Raw genomic sequence first — 21,015 nt, forward strand, 5'->3', positions numbered from 1 at the left:
TTCAAAAAACAGAAAATGCCTTGTTTTTTTTTTCTTTACTTTTGGTACACCATTCAATAATAGCAATTATCCTGTGAGATAATAGAGACAGCAGGTTCTGGGAGTGCATATTTTATTCATTTGAATTTACTGTTTGATTTTATTATTGAATATAGAGTTTTAAAGAGTTTTACTCAGGACCAGAAACTCCATCCCTGTGCCTTCTTTCCAGCAAGCTCTCCTTGGCCAAAGTAAATTACGACATTGGGAATCAGGAGCTGCTAGCCCTTAAGGAGTGGAAACACTGGCTTGGGAGGGCAAAGCAGCCATTCGTTGTCTGGATAAATCACTAAAGCCTTGAGCACATCTCTAAATGCCTTCCTAAATGCGTTAACTCCTGCCAGGCTAAATGGGCCCTGTTCTAAACTTTTTTTAACTTTGTCCTCTCCTACTGTCTGGTGTCCAAGAACATCAAGCCTGATTTCCTGTCCCATCAGTTTTAGTCCTTGGCAAGCCTGAAAACATTATCCCTCCACCCTGCATCGTAGGAGAGGTCACCTCGAGAATCGAGCAGCAGGAAATATACTCTCATGCTGATTACCCTGCTCTCAGTAACTGTCTCCATAGCTGCCTCTTTGTTCCAGCTCATCTCCGCTCTCAGGTTCTCCAGAGAGAACATTCCTCGCAACTAGCAAGGTCTCTGAGGCCAATATTCACCTCTTGATTCTGGGAGGAATTTTGCACCCTCCTGGGCTTCAGTCACTCCTCCAGGTTGCACCACAAGACCAATGGCCAGACAGAGTGGCTAAACCAGGAACTGGAGACAGCACTGCTCTGTCTCTCCTCCTAGAACCCATCCTCCTGGTCCAAGCATCTTCTGTGGGTGGAGTACACCCATAGCACTCTTCCCTGTTCCTCCATCAGCCTGTATTAATTCCAGTGTACCTATGGCTACCACGCTCCGGTCTTTCCTGACCAGGAGAGAGAGGTCAGAGTGCCCTCCGTCCAAGCCTTTATCCACTGCACCACCTGGTCAGCCCCCCTACGCTCATTTACCTGAGGAACACCAACCGCCACTGCACTCCTGTGCCCCGCTACTTCCCTGGGCAAAATGTAGGGCTCTCAACTAAGGACCTTTCATTAAAAGCTGTTTCCCTGCTTTGTTGGTCCCTTTCCCAACCTTGTAGCGGTTCGTCTTGGTCTCCCCAGGGCCATGAGGATCCATGCAGCCTCTGGTGACTTCATCTCCTGTTTACCCTTGCCTGCTTTTGTCTGCCAAACCTAAAAGAAGGCTGTTTTGAACTTTTTATCAGTGTCTCTGAGTCGTGCATTTGAGTCCTACCAAATCTGAGCAGTGACAGTTTTTGGACTACAATGGAGCTCTATCGCACAGACAAATGAGCTAGATCAAACTTTTTAATGAAAGACCTCCAAAATTTAAAAAGGGAACGTGGTAATGAACCATTTTTTGTTTATCAACTGTATTTTGTTGCTTTTCATGTCATTGCTGTAATATTAGAAAACATGCAAAGAAAAGGAGAGAGAAACAGGAATGATGGGTCGGAGACATGATGGGAGGGTGGTTGATGGATGCTACAATGACACTGTACAGTGTCATTTGCTGACCCACCGAAACACCCTGTATAAAGTAATATTTTGTCAAATGAACGTCCACTTTTTGTTGCAAAATCACTTTCACTGTGAAGCTTGTTTACAAAAATCTGTGTGAGTCAATTCATCAATACATTTAGTTCTCAATGATGTCGGCTATTTTGCCACAAAAACAACAGTTTGCTGTTTTTCATGTGACTGTAACACTGTGTCTACACAGAACGAGTTTCAGCCATGTTTATCAGTCGTCCATCTGATGTGCATCTGATGGAACAGATACTCTCCTATTTTAACAATTCAACTGTCTACAAAGGACACATAATGGCTTGCGTTTTGCTCACGCTATACACCGGTAAACACAGCCCAGAGCATATTAATACTCTTCAACTGTATTTTCCTGCATTTTACCTATAAAAGTACAGTGATTGTGCATTAGGCTCTGAGTGCTTCCAAAACGTGGGTGACTTACAGCCCAATACTGTGCCTGAATGCCTCCTTTGTAGAAATACATGGATTACCGGAGCTTCTGCTGCTCTACTAAGGTGCTGCTCATGTTACACTGTCTGTGTAGACATGACGTAAGAGGATTACTTGTTCCTTAACTGGAGGTGGCCTGCCTGCTTTCTGCACACACCAGTGGGAGAAGGTAGATATGACAGACAGAGATTAGGGAAATTTGTTTTCTAAGTGAAACAATCATTAAATATTAGTGTCTATCAGTGTGTTTAGGAAGTGCACTGAAGCAGATTTTGTGTACACTGGTAGTTGCTTTACTTTTCTCCTGTAAAATGAATTACTATGGCAAGGAGGAGGTATAACTGACTGAGCTGTTCAATAACACTGTGGCAATCAACCAGAGGCATGGATTTCCTGCTCACATTTGTCATAGGAAATCCATTGTCTACTGTTCGGCAGGGTTATTAGTATGCACTGATGCAACAGGAAATACACTCAGAGAGCAAATTATTAGGAACACCATACTACGAGGGGTGATTGATAAGTTTGTGGCCTAACGTAGAAGGAGATTAGTTATACAGCTCCTGTTACATGCATGTGAAGTTCAGCTCTTTGAGTGATTATGCAGAAAGTTTTAAGTTAATAACTTTTGTGGTATTTGTGTTTCAGGTTACTGAAAATTGAGAGTCAGCACTGTCTGAGAGAATCGACAAAATTGGCCTTCGTGCAGTCATCTGCCACTTCGGTCTCAAGGGCTTATCACCCAAGGAAGTCCATTTGGACATGGTGGCAACACTAAGGGAGGGTACCCATTCTTACTGCATGGTGAAGAAGTGGGCTGCTGAATTCAAACGTGGTAGAGAGGGCCTGGAAGATTACGCTTGTCCTGGAAGGCCGGTCACTGTCACCACACAGGAACCCATTGAGAAGATTGTTGACATGATCTTGAGGGGGTCCGTATGTTCCACGACTGCATGTGACTAAGTGCTTAAATTTAGGAGGGGACTATGTTGAAAAATGAATGTGCTAGGTTTCTGCCTTAGGCCACAAACTTATCAATTACTCATCGTAATACTGGGTGGGGCCTCCCTTTGCTCTCAAAACAGCCTCAATTCTTCATGGCATGGATTCCACAAGATAACAAGATGTTGGAAACATTGCTTTGAGAATCTATCCTATGTTGACATGATTGCATCACATAATTTCTGCAGATTGTCAACTGCACATTCATGCTGCCAATCCCCCATTCTACTACATCCCAAATGTGTTCTAATGGATTCAGATCTCGGGACTAGGGAGGCAGCTGAAGTCCACTGAACTAACTGTCATGTTCATGAAACCAGCTTGAGACAACTTTTGCTTTGTGACATGGAGCATTATCATGCTGAAAGTAGCCATTAGAAGATGGTAAATTGTGGCCATAAAGAGATGCAGATGGTCAGCAATAATACTTTGATAGGCTGTGGCATTCAAACCATGATTGACTGGTATTAAATGGCCCAAATTGTGCCAAGAAAACATTCCCCACAATATTACACAACCACAACAGTCTGGACTGTTGACATTATTCAGGCTGGGTCAATGGATTCATTCTGACCCTACCATCTGCGTGACTCAGCACAAACTGAGATTCATCAGACCAGGCTAAATTTTTCTAGTCTTTAACTGTCCAGTTTTGTTGAGCCTGTGCCCACTGCAGCCTCAGATTTCTGTTCTTGACTGACATGAGTATAACCCAACATGGTCTTCTTCTGCTGTAGCCCATCCACCTCAAGGTTGGATGTGTTGTGCATTCTAAAATGATTTGCTGCTTACCACAGTTGTAAAGAGTGTTTATCTGAGTTATTGTAGCCTTTCTGTCATTTTCAACCAGTCTGGCCTTTCTCCTCTGACCTCTCTCATCAACAAGAAGTTCCCATCCACAGAACTGCCACTCACTGGTTTGTGTTTTTGGCACCATTCTGAGAAAACTCTAGAGACTGTTGTGGATGAAAATCCCAGGAGATCAGCAGTCGCAGAAATACTCAAACCAGTCTATCTGGCACCAACAATCAAGCCATGTTCAAAGTCACTGAGATCAAATTTTTCCCCATTCTCATGTTTGATATTCACAGTAACTGAAGCTCCTGACCTGTATCTGTATATTGCAGTGCTGCCACATGATTGGATAGATACATGAATAAGCAGGTGTGCAGGTATTCCCAATTAGAGTGCTCGGTGAGGGTACTCATCTGAAATCTTGGAAGCATAAATATGTCTCACAGTCGAGGCTCTGATGTAGTGAAGGCGTCCAGGTCCAGTGTTGGAACCTCACTTTAAATGTGATTACAAGGTTTTTCAGCCCGAGGAAAGAATTTTCAAACAGAATGTTCAAATCTGGGAGGACAAAGTAGCCTGTAAGAGCCTTTGGTCAGTGGGAATGTGTCCTTGACTTGAATGTTTCTTTTTTTCTCTGGCTGAGGAATGGCTGTATGTTAGTTACTGTTGGCTTAGCTGCTTATTCTATATTTTAGCATAAATCACAGGAAATTTGCTCAAGATTGTAATTACCAAAAGGAAGAAATTAAAATTTACATTAGTCTTCTTAGTAAGCCTGAATTTTTTTAACCATCTGATGATGTTGGTACTGTAATTTGATTCGTTCAGTATGTGTTAGCAGGCACTAAAATAGTTCATTATATCACTTCAGTTCCAACAGGCAGAATTCAGCACCCTACTGTACAGGGTTGACCCAGCTGAGGGGCTGATGTTGTCACTTCATACTTACGCTGCGTATACTGTATGACATATGGGATATGTTCTATGTTTAAAACTTGCACGTTTTTTGGTTGTATGACTGCATAGATGACTGTGTTTGGGTTAAAAATACTATGATAATAGCACTGTATTTATTAAGTTTAGGATTAATTACCCTAAGAATTTATATTTGTTGAACAAAAAGTAATGTCTATTGTGAATTAGTGTTAACGTTTGAAAGGTAGGTTAACTAGCTTCCACTCCCTGAGTGGGATATAAAATTAACAGCACTATTTCAACATTGAATGTTTCTCTGAGGGTTTGTCACTACAATTGATTTGTTACAAATAATTATTACAAATACTTATTTGACCCATTGGTAATTTAAGAATATCAAGTAGAGTACCTTTAAATAATAATGCAATCAAACACTGCAGAAAAAGCAAAAAAAAAAAAAAAAAAAAGCTTCAATCAAAAGCAACTCACACAAATTCCCACACACTAAAGGATGGAGAAGTGGATGACAGACTACCTCTTCAACTACTTCATGGCAGCAGATTAGCCTGTACTGTGAATACTTAAATCATTCTCCACGACTGCGAAGGGAATCTAGAAATGCAACTTCTATAATGTTTAATAGCCCAGCTTGACCTGTTAGTGGTAAAAACACCCGTACAGCTGCAACGACGGCTTATATGCAGTATATTCGGTCCGGTACAGGCTAGCTTATTATGATCAGACTAAATGTGAAGCAAATTTTCACTCTCTGTTATTTGTTTAATCTAAGTTTATTCATCCCAAACGGCTAACGTATCAAAAGTACAGGTGTTAACTACAGTGTAAGCTAGCTAGCAATGTACACACTGACCATACATGTGGAGTCTGGTTCTCTATGTTTTGGCCTCCAGTTTCTCTAAATTTATTTTTCTCTGTATCTTTAATTTCACTGAATTTGAAACATTTTCAACTTGTGCAGTGGTCTAAGCCTGAGTTCGCACCATCCGGGGCAAATTTGCAACCATTTGCATCCACATCCACTGCCTCTAAAATTAGATTCCAATATAAAACGTTCATCATTTCTCAGTACACTATTTACATGAATTGATTGATTTTTTTCCTAACTACTCCCTATCGGTGTACAGATTGGTAGTGGTAGTGATGTTTTTAATCTGTGTTTTTTTTTTAAACTGAGGGAAAAAGAAGATGATCTAGAGATAATAAGGGGGAAAAGAAGCTATTTTAAAACATCATGATAACTGTAACATGGTAGTAGTACAGTCAGTGTTAGAGGGCTCAAGGAACAAAATTAAACATAATGCTATTGCTCTCGTAGGCCATAGACACCCCTGGTCCACACTGCTATCAAATATTCTTTTGTCTAGCTGCTATTTACAAGGCATGAGCACATGAAAAAGTTACTTGACTCAAGTGTCTCATCATTCCATTTCAGTGAACACCTCAGCTCAAAGTGCCAGTCTCTGTCACTGAATTAAGTAAAAAACATTATTTCTAGCTGAGCAATAATGTCATAACAGTCTCCCTTGTATCTCATGCACTGCACTTTGCCAAGGTTGCACTGTAACTCCTGTCGAATGACACATAGCCGGGCTTCTCTCAACCTGACCCCTGTGCTGGTGAACCAGCTCTCCACTTTGAGCAAACAGGGACTTTAAATGATGATGATACAGAATATGGGGAAAGGAAACTAATTCTACAGAGTAACTGGACGTACACGCTGATACCAGACAGGAAACACCTCCCTGCTTCTTCGGGGAATGATTCCAAAAAGAAGAAAAAAAACTGAAGAAATGCAGCAATCTGCAATGTCATAGCAGCAGAGTGAATCAGAAAATAAAAGGTGCATGCCTCTGCCTGGTTGTCTAACAAGCAAAGGCAGCACTCACCTAAGAATATAAAAAAGTAAATTATTGAATTCACAGTTGCACAAAGTGCCTCAGCAAACAAACATCAGGTAATCATTGCTGCTTTGAGGATGATAGAGTCAACACAACTCATATAAATTATTGCTGGCATGAGGTTCAGCAGTACAAAACTGAAATGATAGTTTGGCCAATCGTCTGGGGTAAATTGTACTGCCTCATAATTGCTTGTGGTATGAGCTTTAACGTTCTTTAACCAGGCTTTTTAAAAAAAAAAAAAAATCATTAAACCACAAAAAAACATGAAGAGCATAATTGAATCTCTCATACGTTTTGTCATTACTGTTATTGGTGATGTGTGCAAATCTGAGTTTATTACAAAATTGGAAAAATTGCCCTTCACAGAATGGAGAGCTTACTTTTAGTCATCAATGTGTGAGAGAGATGAGGATAAGGGTGAATTATCACTGCATAAAACCGGGGCAATCATAGTGTGGGAAATAGTGGAGCTAATGTCCCAGGGCCCCAATACAGTGAGGCCCTCAAGATGAAATTTTTGGCTGGAAAGCAACAGCAGGGCCAGCCCTATAAACATGAATATCTGTTGCTGAGTGACAGATTGACTGACTGAGTGATGACGTTCCATCACTGGTCACCCGGCTGAGTGTTAGTGTTTCTGTTACTCTGTCAAAATGAATTGGCATGAACAGTTTCTACTATGTCATTGGGGAGGGTGTTTACGTGTAGTGCTGCCAATATTAGCGCCTTTGTCACTAGATTTACTGACTTTTCAGTACCCTTTACTGACTTTTTGCAAAAAAAAGTACCTAGCAACAAATCTAGCGACTTTTGGGACAAACCTTATCTACTTTCCATAGAAGCGAGTCGTCAGTGTGTTGCCCCGCAAGCGAGAGGTCGGGCATTACCTCAGCAGGCATTCCTCTCTGTTTGTCTCATTTAATTGAAGACACAGCAGCTGACATAGACGTGAGGATTTTAACTATTTCTTACTTGTTCTGTTGTCTGATAACAGAAACATAAAAACAGTAAATGAAAACAGCTTTATTTGAATTCGGCTGTATTCAAATACTGTATACAGTGGTGTACCCCATTGTATGTGAGCACAGAGAGTAGGAGAGAAGCAAACAGATAAAGGGCTGAAACTGGCTGACACTAGGCAGAATGAAAATATGACATCATGACCATATTCTATGTCCATAATTGAGGATGTAGTATATGGCTGTGGTCCAGCATTTGACCTAGTCTTGTTCGTGTTTAGTCCAGTCCCTCAATAGTTTGCTTCCAGACCCAATAATTGGGCTGATGTTGATGGTTGGAACTCTAGGAAAGCTTTCTGGCAATAATGTCTTTCCAAAAAGCAAAAAATTACCCCTAATGTCCACTTCACCTGGCTTTGTTGTTTTCTGGTTCCGTCTATGCTGCTGGAGAGGACTTGCAGCTACTCTAGCTAATGTGTCAATATCCACACATGATTAGTTTCTCTGCTCACTATCTTTATGCTGCTGAAGCTTTAAATTGAGCTGTGATTGTGTATGAAATCCTATATTCACATACAGTAAAACTAGTTTTCTTGTTTGTTTATGTCTTCTCTGAAGTCTGTGAAGCAGAAGTAGGAATGCTTCAATTTTCTGTCTACTAATTTGTACCATTCAAAAAATTTAGAGACAAAACAATGCACAGCTTGCTGTTATGAAGTAATTAAAACAAATAAAGTATCCGTTACTTCAGTATTACAAATCAGCTGCAAATGTGCACTCAATATTGTGTAAAAGACAAAAAATGTCAGTAAAACAACTATAAACAATAGTTGAAATGTGGTTGCTGAAGAACAGACTGTTTGAAGACACGCTGTCTCTATAAGATACTTCCAGTGAACATTTGGACTACAATGAAAATGTGCCAGAACCACGGTGATACCGTCATGCAACAAAGCTTCATCCAGTGAACATACAGGGTGATGTTACTAAAAGAGAAAAGCGAAACAGTAGTAAGGAAGAAAACAAGTTGAGGGAAAACAAGTGTAGACAAATCTCTTTCAAAAGGAAGGTAAATAAACTCCTACTAGTACCTGTTTTAGAATGGTTTGATTGTGTATATTAAATATATTTAGTACAGAATATTAAGTTAAAAGCTAAATTAAAGTTATAACAAGCCATCATTTACAGCATTAACAAAGAAATACATTTGTAACACTAACATCAAGAGTGCAAGAAACTTCCTAGCACTGCTTTAGGATGGTTAAATAGTGATATACAGTTTGAACTTGGTTTGGAAGCATTTTAGTAGTTAGCTTGCCCTCAGTTTCAGACACAGTCACATGTGAGACAAGGTGTGCTCATCAAGTAGCTATGAAAAGTTAATCTATCAATACAGTAAGTGAGTCCTTTTCTCAGCAACCTTATTGCTACAGAAAATGTTGATATTGGACAATTCTGCCAAATCTGGATTATATTCAGGGACTGCAGATGGAAGTAAGATATTGGCTTAATGTGTTATAATGCATTGCTTCTCTTTGTATGAGATTAGTGTTTTGGTACATGGTCCCTGATAAATAAATGTAATAAACTAAACTAAATGCTCGCTGACAATGTTTAAAACTTTTTGTTTCTACAGCATCCGTGCATGGTAATTACAGTATGTTGAAGGTTAAGGAAAGATCATGGCTATGGCGAATATACTGTGCTTAAGGTTAGTCACATGTGCAGGAGCAATTAATAAGGACCCGTTAGCTAGCTTGTGTAGTGTGAACTACCTTTATTCAGAATTATGAAATATAAGCAATCGTTTAAGGCACCAACTCCGAAGAGGAACTTGTTCAGTAATCAAATCAGTCTAATACCTGAAGACATGACTTCCCCATTAATTTCATTTTTCATTTCAAAGGAACATAGAGGTAATGACTGGGTCCAAATAAAAGAAAATTTATTTACTACTATTGACTCACACAGGATAAATGCAATGATCTATTATTAAGATGCAAAGTGGGGCAAAAGAACAATGTTAATAAATGATACTGATAAGCTGATAAGTGAGTAATGTGATAAATTGGGCAATTTTGGGAGGGAATATGTTAAGACTATGTATGGTATGGTTATATTACTAAAAGATTTGTCTGTTGTCTGTGAATGAAGTTTGAGGACTAAAAGATGTACCGGTATTCTGACATCAACCCAGTCATTACCAAAAGAATAGATGGCTTTACCTACTTCAGTTGGTGGTCTGGAGGTTCTGTGGTTGAACCCAAATGAGTTGGTAGTTGAAGTCTGTAACTTTTCATGGTGGACTCTGGGCATTGTGGGTTGCCTAGGCGGCAGGTTCTGCAAATGTTTCTCTGCTGTTTTAGCATCTGGAAGTGTGTCTGTCATTTTAATTACTACACTTAACTTTTGCTAGATAACCTAAAAAGGGATTGGCATTGGCCAAACTAGCCAGAGCTAGTAATAAGTAAAAGTTAGGAAAATATTCTAAGGAACTTCTCTTCCAATTCAAATTGTTGTTGATTTGGATATAGGTTGCGCGTATTGACAAAAATTTAGGTCAGAAAACGTGTGGCGAAAGAGAGAACAAAAGACACGAGGACAAAAACTACAGAAGATCAGCACATAAAGGAAACAAAGTGCAAAATGGCAAAAATGGTAAAAAGCGTGGCGCAAAGAAATGCAGCTGTTTTATTCCATACTATAATTTTCTATAGAATTTTGAATTGTTTAAGAACCTTTACTCGCAAAAATCACATATCTGCCTTCCACTATAACCCATTAAAACATTCAATAAAAGGAATTTGGTGTTGTGTTTCAGGCAACGGCGTCAAGGAGAAAGCATTTGAAGGAATTCAAAGAGGATACTGAAAAAACAGATTTGAGGCACAGCTGGCAAAAGAGAGAGCTAAAACTGAGAATTATAAGAAGAGTTTCCATAGGGCCAAGAAAGAAAGTGCATTCAATTGCCACATGCAACAGTCAATTCTTTGCTGGGTTGTCAAAAAAAGATTTCAGCCATCAAAGAGCTTTTCTTTTCTAAACATTCCTGACTGAAGATATTCGAAGAAAATACAAAAATGCTAAAACAAAGAAAAGCTGTTGATTGCGAAATGGTCACTCGAAATATATTGAAGAAATACATGCTTCAAAGGTATGCCCTGACTGTACTTGCTTTAAAAAGATTTTTAAAAAAGCACCTTTTCACCTTCTGCACTCCAGGTGAAAAGGTGCTGCACACCTTTTGCTCCATATCACCCTCCAGAAGACACGACTTTGTGGCCATCTGGGCCACTTTGATCCAATTCTAAAGGTACTGAGAGAAAGACACCCTCAAGTCAGCGTACTTCATTTTTTTAGTGATGGGCCAGAAAGACAGTTAAGATAGAAGGGAATTTTATTTTATCTCTCAATAGAACCCTACAAGTACGGCTTTAAAGAAAAACGTGGAATTTCTTTGAGGCTATCCATGGGAAGGGGGCACCAGATGGTGTGGGTGGGGCCCTCAAGAGGTCAGCAGACTGGATTGTGGAAATGGAGGAGACATCCTTAATGCCCAGAGCTTATATGACAAATTGAAAAGCCTGGACACATCTGTCGAACTATTTTCATCTCAGAGAGGGATATTGAATCAAAGCCTGATGTAATAGTCAGTTAAAGTTACAGTCTGAAATCCGATGCACCACATAGTTCATCTGCCCGTTTTGTTTATTGTTTTGGTTGGAAGAGGGAGGCGGGGTGTATAATTTGATTGACTGTTGCAGAGTGTTTTGATTGCAACAGCCAATCTGACTCAAATTCGCAGTCAAATGTGACCATTTTCATAGACTGGTTAGATGTAAAGTACAATTTTTTTTTTTTTTTTAATCTCACTATAGGTACCTGCAAAAGCTGCCATAAAAGGCACAGTGAAAATCCTTCAAACCATCACTTTGACATCTAGCCAGATAAAGTACAGAGACATTTCCTCACTGTGTAAAAGGAAAGAAGATGTTTTGGCCTGCCTCTGCTTTAAGCCTCAGGATGTCACACTAGCTGATGTTCCTCATTCATCTGATCGGTCCCCAGCACGTGGAAAGATACCAGATAACCCTAGGAGACCAGAAATGATTAAGTTAAAGTACACTGTAGAGTGGTGTGTCGTTAATTATGACGATGAAGGCTACTACTGAAAAGAGCCAAAAACTGAGATTGAGCCATCTTTTTGGAAGTATGTGGAAGAGCAATTACAGTGATGTAGAGAATTGATTCTACCGCCAAACTGAAATTGAAAACCATGTTTTTTTTTTCAATCAACCATTCAGTCTGTATTCCAGTCCAATATTTTCTCAAGTCTTAATAACTGTTTTAGTACTAATCCTAAAAGTAAATGGCATGATGCATTTTTGGCAGTGTTCTGAAGATGGTGTTTTAATAGCTGTGCCATATTGCTGTAACCTGTGTTTTGTAGAGTTACCTGATAGTAGGATGTTTCCTGAAATCTTTATAATGCTTAATGGTTTCCTGTTGTTTAATAAATTAGGTTTTCTCGTCTAGTTCACCCATTAAAGCCTTTGTCCACCCTGCCATGCCAAGATCCAAGTTGTCATGTCATTGTCTGCCATGTCAAGTTTTATGAAAATTAACAAATTATTTTCACAAGTTAGAAAAACCTTCTGTGTGATTTCTGTATAAACAAATGAGGACCAAATAGTATTCCTGAAAGTTTGACCACATATATTTGTTGTTAGATTTAATATGGAAAAGAAAGTTCAACTATCGCGTATTTTAGAGGGAAACAAATATTTTGAGGTAATTTCATTATTATTAAAAGACTTTTCCCATTAACTAAGCTCTTTTGTTGAGAAAGGGACAAAATATTGGCAGTCACATGGCAGACCTTTGATTAATAATAATATAGATATCACTGTGAATGTTTCCTTAACCTTCACATTTCACATCAACTAAATTATATAAAATGTTTAGTGAGTAATTTTACCTAGGTTACATAATAATTGGAAAATTATTTTAATATTATTTCAGACGTGTTGAAAAGGAGAATTGTCCAATTGCATTGCTTCAGGAATGTGGCATTTGATATATGATGGGTATCTGTTAAGAAAGAGGGAGAGAGAAGAAGGGGGAGGAATGAAGTGATTGTGTGTGTGAGTCCAGCGTGTGATGAGGGGCTCTTTTTTCCTGATGTCTTCTTTGAGGGAAGTAACAGTAAAATATTAATCAAAGATGAGTGGGATGAATTCCATTTCCCTCCATGGAGGTTTTGATAGTTGAATCCCATTTGCCTTGTGCCCTTTTGACCCATGGGCTGGTCATACATCTCCCTGAAGTTTTAAAAGTGGGTTTGTTTTTTGGAAAAAGATCCTTTGTCTCTGTTTTCTGTCCATATGATGGATTTTTTGTGTCCATAAACTCTGAATGTCCTTATTAAGAACTCTTTACTTGTTTACTTAGTCAAGCCTATGTCTGCAGTATATATATATATATATATATATATATATATATATATATATATATATATATATACATATGTATATATTTTTTTCCGTTTATCACATTTCGTCTATAATAACAATAACATACTGTATGATAGAAAGTGGCGTTCAAAAGTCTGAGACCACTTTCCCAATGAGTGGTCTCAGATTTTTGACCCCACATTCAACATAGAACATATAATGTCATATTAGTTTAAATGTCAAATGTCTCATACTCATATCTCTCTCTCATACAAGCAACTTTATGAAACAGTGTGAAATAGCTGTGCTAATGAAAGTTTCCCGGTTGGAATCATAATATTCAAGGGCTAGGGCTGACATGAGCATGGCTTTAACCTTGCCTAACGCCTGTTCTTGTGCATCACTCCATACCCACTCTCTCTTTTGATTAGGTCAGTGATTGGATGCAGCTTCGTGGAGAGGTTGGGCAGGAACTTCCCTACATAGCTAATGACACCAAGAACTCCTGAACGAAGCTCTGCAACATTGGTTGGACTTGGCATTTGCTTGATGGCTTTCAATTTTTTATGGTAAGGCTACATGCCCTCTGCACTAATGATATGGTCAAAGTACTGTATTTCCAACATGCCAAAATTGCACTTAGCTTTATTTGGCTTCAAGCCACTGTTCCTTATGGTCCTGAAAACAGCATTTAGACGGCTGTTGTGCTCCTCCACAGTTGCTCCTAAGATAAGTATATTGTCCATGACCACGACAACATCCCAGTGACCCTTTAACAGCATTGACTTCTGTCTTTGGAAGATTTCTGGAGCTGATGTGATCCAAAATGGCAGTTGTTGGAAGCAGAATCTACCCATAGGGGTTATGAACGTTGCCAGCTTTTGACTGCTTGCATCCAGCGGGATCTACCAGAATCCACATGAGGCATCAAAAGTGGAGAAAAACTTTGCATCAGCCAGCTTTGGAGCAATGATCTCCAAAGTTGACAGGATGTACCTTTCTCGCTTAACTGCCTTGTTCAAACATTTATGATCGACACATAACAGCACTCAGTCGTCTCAGTGACCTCCTCTATGCTGCTCAGGGCCAGCATAACCAACAGTTCTGCCCCAATTTTTGACACGAGGGGAAACGGGAAATGGCATGGTGTCACCAGAGTATAGGGCTCAGAGTCGGCCTTCAGTTCACTTTCCACGGGGTCAAGAGAACATAGCATGATGCATGTTCCATATAAACATCTATTATAATCTTATAATAATAAGACTAATAATAATAATAATTCATAATAATCGCAGCAGTGCATTTCGAGCAGGATCATTGGGGCAGAAGGTAGTTTACAGTTACAGCTCCAACTCTGCAGCTCCCGAGGCAGAAATACCTTCAGAAAGCGTCAGGAGGAAAGAGGAGGAGATTGAAACATGGCGGTGAATTAAGCACGGAAATTTTGGGACAGGACTATCAGATAGAAATACCAAGGTATTTAAAAGTTATTAAATAATGGTCTGACAAAAGAGGATTCTTTGGAAAGACTTTTAAATGTTCAATTTCAGTGCCATAAGTAAGAACAAGGTCGAGGGTGTGGTTAAAAAAGCGAGTGGGTTTATTTACACTCTGAGCAAAGCCAGTTGAGTCTAATGATGATATAAACAAAGTGCTAAGGCTATCATTATCGACGTCCACATGAATATTAAAATTACGTACTATAATTACTTTACTAAGAACTATACCTGATAAAAACTCTGAGAATTCTCTGCCCTAAAGTTTGACAAGCAGGTCAATGCAGTAGTAAAAGCTAACTGTTTCCAGCTTCGTACTATTGCCAAAATCAAGTCTATTCTCTCATTCAAAGATCTTGAGAAAGTCATCCATGCCTTCATTTCCTCCTACTTGAACTATTTCAATTCCCTGTACACTCGGATTAGTCAGTCATCCCTATCCAGCCTGCAATTTGTCCAGAACGCTACTGCCAGACTCCTGACAGGTGCCCGGAAGAGAGACCATATTAAGCCTATTTTGGCCTCTCTCCACTGGCTTCCAGTGTGGTTCAGGATTGATTTCAAGGTCCTACAGTTCATTTTTAAACCCCTAAATGGGCAGGCCACCTCCTATATCTCTGACCTTATAACCCCTTATTCCACCTCCAGGACCCTCAGGTCATCTGACCTGGGGCTCCTGGCAATCTAAATCTACACTCAGGGTTTACCGTGCCTTTGGTGTTGCAGCCCCTAGACTGTGGAAAGGCATCCCCCTCTCTATCATACCTGACCGCTGTCTAAATTATTTTAGTCCAAGCTCAACTTTATTCTTTAGCATTTGGATCCACTTAATGTGTTTTTTTTCTAAGCCCTTGACTATGTTTGTTGATTTGTGCTGTGTGTTATGTGGTTGTTTCTTTTTAGTATTTTATTCTGATTTTATTGGCCAAGTGTTTATTTATTTTATTCTTTAAAGCATTTTGGTCAACATTATGGTTTTTAAATGTGCTCTATAAAATTAATGTGACTTGACTTGACTCTTGTTCCTGGCTCAGCAGGGATGCTTTTTCCCATGTTGTCTATTACAGCAAAAAAAGGCAATAAGGTGTTCTGACTCACCATGTTCCTGCTCTCTCCACCATTGTCCATCATTGCTGCTCTTCTTAACATGGAACTGCCATCTCCATTGTCTCACGGAGTCGCGCAAAGTGTCACAGGGTCTTGCAAAGTCATGTTCTGTTGCTTGATATATTCATTCTGACTTGTTATTTAAATAGCCTTTTCAAGCAAGAGGTTTAGTTCAAGCTGTAGCTTTTGAGAAAACATAATTTTCAATATGCCAATAACAATTCTGTCCCTGATTTGTTCATCTTTAGTCCCTCCAAACTGACACTATTGTGCCAGCTCATACAAAGTTCTAACAAAAGCTTTAACAGTCTCTACAACTGCACCCACTTGTGAAAGCATGCTCTGTCATGTATCATGTTCCGCGTAGGCACACAATGGTCTCTAAATATAGCTTTTACTGTTGCATAGTCGACAAACCCTTCAGTGTCTCTATCTGAGTGCTTCTTGGAATTAACACAAAAGTGTCATAGACTGCCTCTGCCTCTCTTCCAATGGCATACAGTAACGTGTTGACCTGCACTTCCCTGCTGTCCTTGTCTAGCTACGACGCCACTCAAAATCAACAGAAGCACTGGTGCCATGTTGGCCATTCAGCTGGATGGGGGAAATCAAATGGTTCTGGTGGTCCAAACTTTGCCTTTTCTGACTTTGTAGGCATCCATTTAGCCACTTCTGAGACCATGTCATGTGCAGGAGCAATTAACAAGGACCTGTTAGCCTGCTTGTCTGTTTAACCTTTATATTTACCAACAAAAATGTTGGCAATGTCATCTCGCTGCAACTACAGTGGCCTGTAATCATTTATCACTACAGTTAGGCACTATAACACTTGGTAAAGATTTTAAAAAATATATTAATTTAAAGTCAGGAAACTAACTCTGCACTAAACACCCATTCACCCCCACCCAGACCTCAATGTCCTTATTCTCTAGTTCTTTAAATATCAGACTTAAAAAACTTTTTCTAACCAATCAGAACTAGCAAAAATTTGTTCTGTGGTGATTGGGCTCAGGCCTCACCAGCGGTATCCATAGCGCCCTCAAATGCAGGGTAATGTTTGGATAAGGTGGCTTGGATGTTTATGAAATTCAGTGGAATCATTGCTCTCTTCATTCTAGACATAATATATTTTTTTTAAGTAATTTTCACTGGACAGCAAGTCAGCCTTTTTTAGATTTCAAGCGTCAATTTTCATTTACGAACACATTTTTAAGGCCTTTAGGATGTGCAAAAACTCACAAAAATTTTCACCCACGTTCGAACTTGTGAGTTTTTCAATTTGATATTGCAATTGGGCATGGGCGAGGGACATTGGCTCTATACAACCCCCTAAATACTTTCAGAATTTTTTAGGGGCTAGGGGTTGCTCGGAAACTCACAAAAATCAGATGTGATGTCTCTTGATATATTTTGGGCATGGGTGTGTAAAAATGGTGTGAGTTTCCCCCCTAGAATATTTCAACGAAGTAGCCCGTACAGTAAATTTCACCTAGATGTACGAAAACTGGCAGGCATGTGCATCATTTTTAGATTACAATAAAGCCTTTTGGGGCAATACCCTGAACCCAGCAGGAGGTCTGCCATTTTGAATTTAGTGTGCCATGTTAGTGGTAATTTTTTTTTTGTCATTACAGACATTGTACTTTAACAAACTCCTCCTAGAGAATTAACCACATAGACTTCAAATTGTATTAGTGCAATCTAAAGATTTTAGTAATGCTAAAATGCAAAGCTTTTTGGTTTTCATTGAATTTCCATGTCTCACATGTAAAAGGAAGTTGTTGTAATTTGAATGTAGATGGTCAAATCTGCCCCAAACTTCACGTGATTGACAAGAGTAACAGCTTAAAGACTATATGCCAATGCTCAGTTATAGTTATTGTGCCACCTACTGACAGAAAATGATGTTTTGTAGTTGTTTTATGCTCTCCTAGTGGGTTGATCAGATCTATTTCAAATGTGGTCAGAAAGGCCTTAAGACCTATATTTAGGCTTTATTTTGAAGATTGGGAGTTTTCATTGAATGGCACTCTCATGGTGGTGTGGCGAATTTTCTACATTTCTCCATGAAACAGGAAGTTGTTGTAACTCAAATATACATTGTTAAATATACCCTAAACTACACATTTGCTAATAGTATTGCCCTGAGAACATCTAAATGCCAATATTTAGTCATAGTCATAATACCACCAACTGGCAACGGGAAACTGACTTATACTTTGATGTACTCCTCCAAGTCGACTGACCAGATCCAAAGGACAGGGGCTCAAGCCCCTTTTAGGGTCCATCTATAAACGTCCATGCCTTCATAGACGATAAAAATATGCATCTGGTAGACCCAGTAAGTGATCATACAAATTCAGAGCCATGTCATACGACCTTTAACACCGTTGTTGCCACTTCCCCCACAGGCTCATAGTGCAAGTGCCCATTCAATGGTGCTTGCAGCTTTAATTATTGATGTTTTTGTTGTTACTTAAAAATCAGAATAACTGATTTTGCCAGTGTTCATACTAGATACTGTATGTCCCAGTCAAGAGCAGGGGGGCTCCAGAGAGCCACATCTGAAGTTTTTCCCTCGGGCCCTTCAGGGGGAGCTTCATGAAAGAGTGGTGTAACACACATAAATGGCTGAATTAATCACCTAACACACAGTATATAGAGATACATAACACATTAAAACAGGTCTGTTGTGAAACTATAAATGTTAACTCTACCAGTATTAGTCTATGCACATCAGATAATTAGTAGTATCAACTGTAAAATAAGAAACCAAAATATATTGACATAGTTTTCAAATAGCCATTACACTAAAACAGCATAATAGAATTCCTATAATTCAGTTATGGCTTTTGGTTTTGGTGTGTCACCCCAAGATTTGCAGTGGCCCCATCTGGCCACCCCTATGAAAAATGTCTGGGGGGCGTATCTTTGGTCACCGATTGTGTCGTATTTGCATGCAGCTATTTCAGCCTAGCTCACATCTTCAAAAAGGCTTGGATATGCTGGAAGAGCGGTGTACTAGCAAGGTGAGCTAAAGAGGTGAAATGTTCCTCTATTAATTAATCTTTTTTTTTTTTTTTTACACCGTATCCATACTTAATTTCATATTTTGGGAATTAAACACAATTTAATTTTCTTTCAATTTACACAATCTTAGCTTACATTTTGCAACTTGTGATGATGTACTTCACTGAAAAGTGCCTAACTTTTGCTAACTTAGTCAACTAGCTAAGGGTAGCTAAAGTTAATTAAGCAACCATTGTTTATGGTTGTGATTGTAGCAATGTCTGTCATTATCAGAGTTTTGTCATTAGTTTGGTTTTAGCTAAAGTATAAAGCTTGGCTGCTAACTTTAGCTTACCCTGGTCAGCTCTACATGCTTAACTGTTGATGTGATTTGCATTAAAACTGCTCTGAGTTCTGTTGAAACACCAGTGTAGGTAATAGCCCACACCTGTATGTAGTGGTTGGAAGCTTCAAGGCAATTTTTTTAATATTATGTGACAGTGTTTGTTTTTAGACTTGGATGATGTCAGCACCTGTCAACTTATAATGGAAACGTATCTAACCTGATGGTATCAATATCTTCTAAAAGCTGCTTGGCTGTAACTAGGTTAATTTAAATTTTGTAGCTATAGCTTGGTTAGCTGCTTCATTAAGAGCTTGACTAACGTCAGCCTTTCCAGTTGAGAACATTGGATAGAAACCATTCTGTTACCTGTCCAAATACCAAAGTAATAGCATTGATTTTTTATAGAATATGTAAACGCCAGTGGAAGTCTTTCCGAGCAAACATAGCCAGCCTGTAGACCCTCCCACCTCCTGGTTACTAATGCAAACTCAGGCCGAATATAAGCAGTGGATGTTAGCTCTCCGTTGGCTGCTCTTCCTCTTCTTCTGTGGGTCAGTGTCTTGGCGATGCCCCACTGTGATGAGTTGGGTCTACATACTTAGCCATGAGAGAGCCAGTCTAATTGCAGATCTCCTTCCATGGTGTGGGTGATTTATTTTTGTGGCAGTCAGAGACTAAGGTTGTTGTTTCCCCTTTTTGATACCGTAAATCCACTGCTGCTTTTGTTGTGTTTTTTTTAATGTTTGCTTTTGTTTGTTTAGAGTAATGTTTACTGTTATTGGAGCATATTATTTCTTATTATGTAGTATCTTTTCTTTTGTTTGGTGTAGGCCTGAGTCCTATGGCTCAATGCCTACAGTTAGGCCTCGCCGGCTCCTTTTCTAATATACCTTTCCCTTTACCCCTTTACCTGTGTCTACGGTAACCTTTATTTACCCCCCTAACTGCGTGTTTTGTGTTTGGGTTGCAGTTCGTGTGTGTCTGGCGCTGGCGAGTGGTAGTGCTTTGTAGCCTTTGGAATTGTTATGTTTTTTGACAATAGCATTTCTGATGCTCTCAGACAGCTCTCTAGTCTTTGCCATTGTGAAAATGAAATTGTAAACAATCAGCCCCTTTTTTATGAAGTAAAACCATCATTTATTGGTTAAATCGGGACATGTGAACACTGAAAATTAAGCACAGTTGAGTCTTATTTGTTTTTTATTTTGTTTGAAGAACTAATTTAAATTCATAAAAAAGGTGCCGAAGTATTACTGTATTTTTATTTCACTATATGACAGCTTTTATTTGTTGTTGTTTGGACATTTTATGAAAATATTTTGATTATACAAAATTGTTTATTTTACATTTATTTCTGAAGATATTCTGAATTCTGCACTTAAAATTCAGGGGTGCCAACAATTTAGGCCAGGTATGTATTTCAGAGTATGTACTTTTTGGATCGACTTCCTCCACATCCTTTGTGTACCATGAAGAACAGGAAAGCCAGTAGACTAGGACTTCTTTTTGTCCCCCTAGGATTAAAGAAGAGGTCATGGTTAAAGTCATAAAACTATAAACGCAGGTGGTTTCGCCTCAGTGGTTTTATTGTAATATGATGCAACAATTTTCTAAATTACAGGTAAATTGTTGGATTTTGCAATTCAAAAATGAATTAATTATTCAGTTTCAATGAAACTGTAACCTTTTGACATTCAAGAGCATTACATAACAGGTGTAAATCAAAAAACATTTTTCAATTCAAATTGTTTCATTCAGTTCAATTTACAGATTCATAGTCACTGACTATGTAGTTGTTTCCTTTTTTCTAAACTAAGCAATCAAATCTTTATACAAATACACTTCAGCAGTACAACAGTTTGTGAAAGCATAACTTTTCAGATGCACTTCAATATGTTCAACAGAAATGAAAGCATCACCATTCATATACACTTCAGTACATGC

This window comes from Xiphias gladius, chromosome 4, assembly GCF_016859285.1.
Source record: "Xiphias gladius isolate SHS-SW01 ecotype Sanya breed wild chromosome 4, ASM1685928v1, whole genome shotgun sequence".
Taxonomy (NCBI): Eukaryota; Metazoa; Chordata; class Actinopteri; order Istiophoriformes; family Xiphiidae; genus Xiphias; species Xiphias gladius.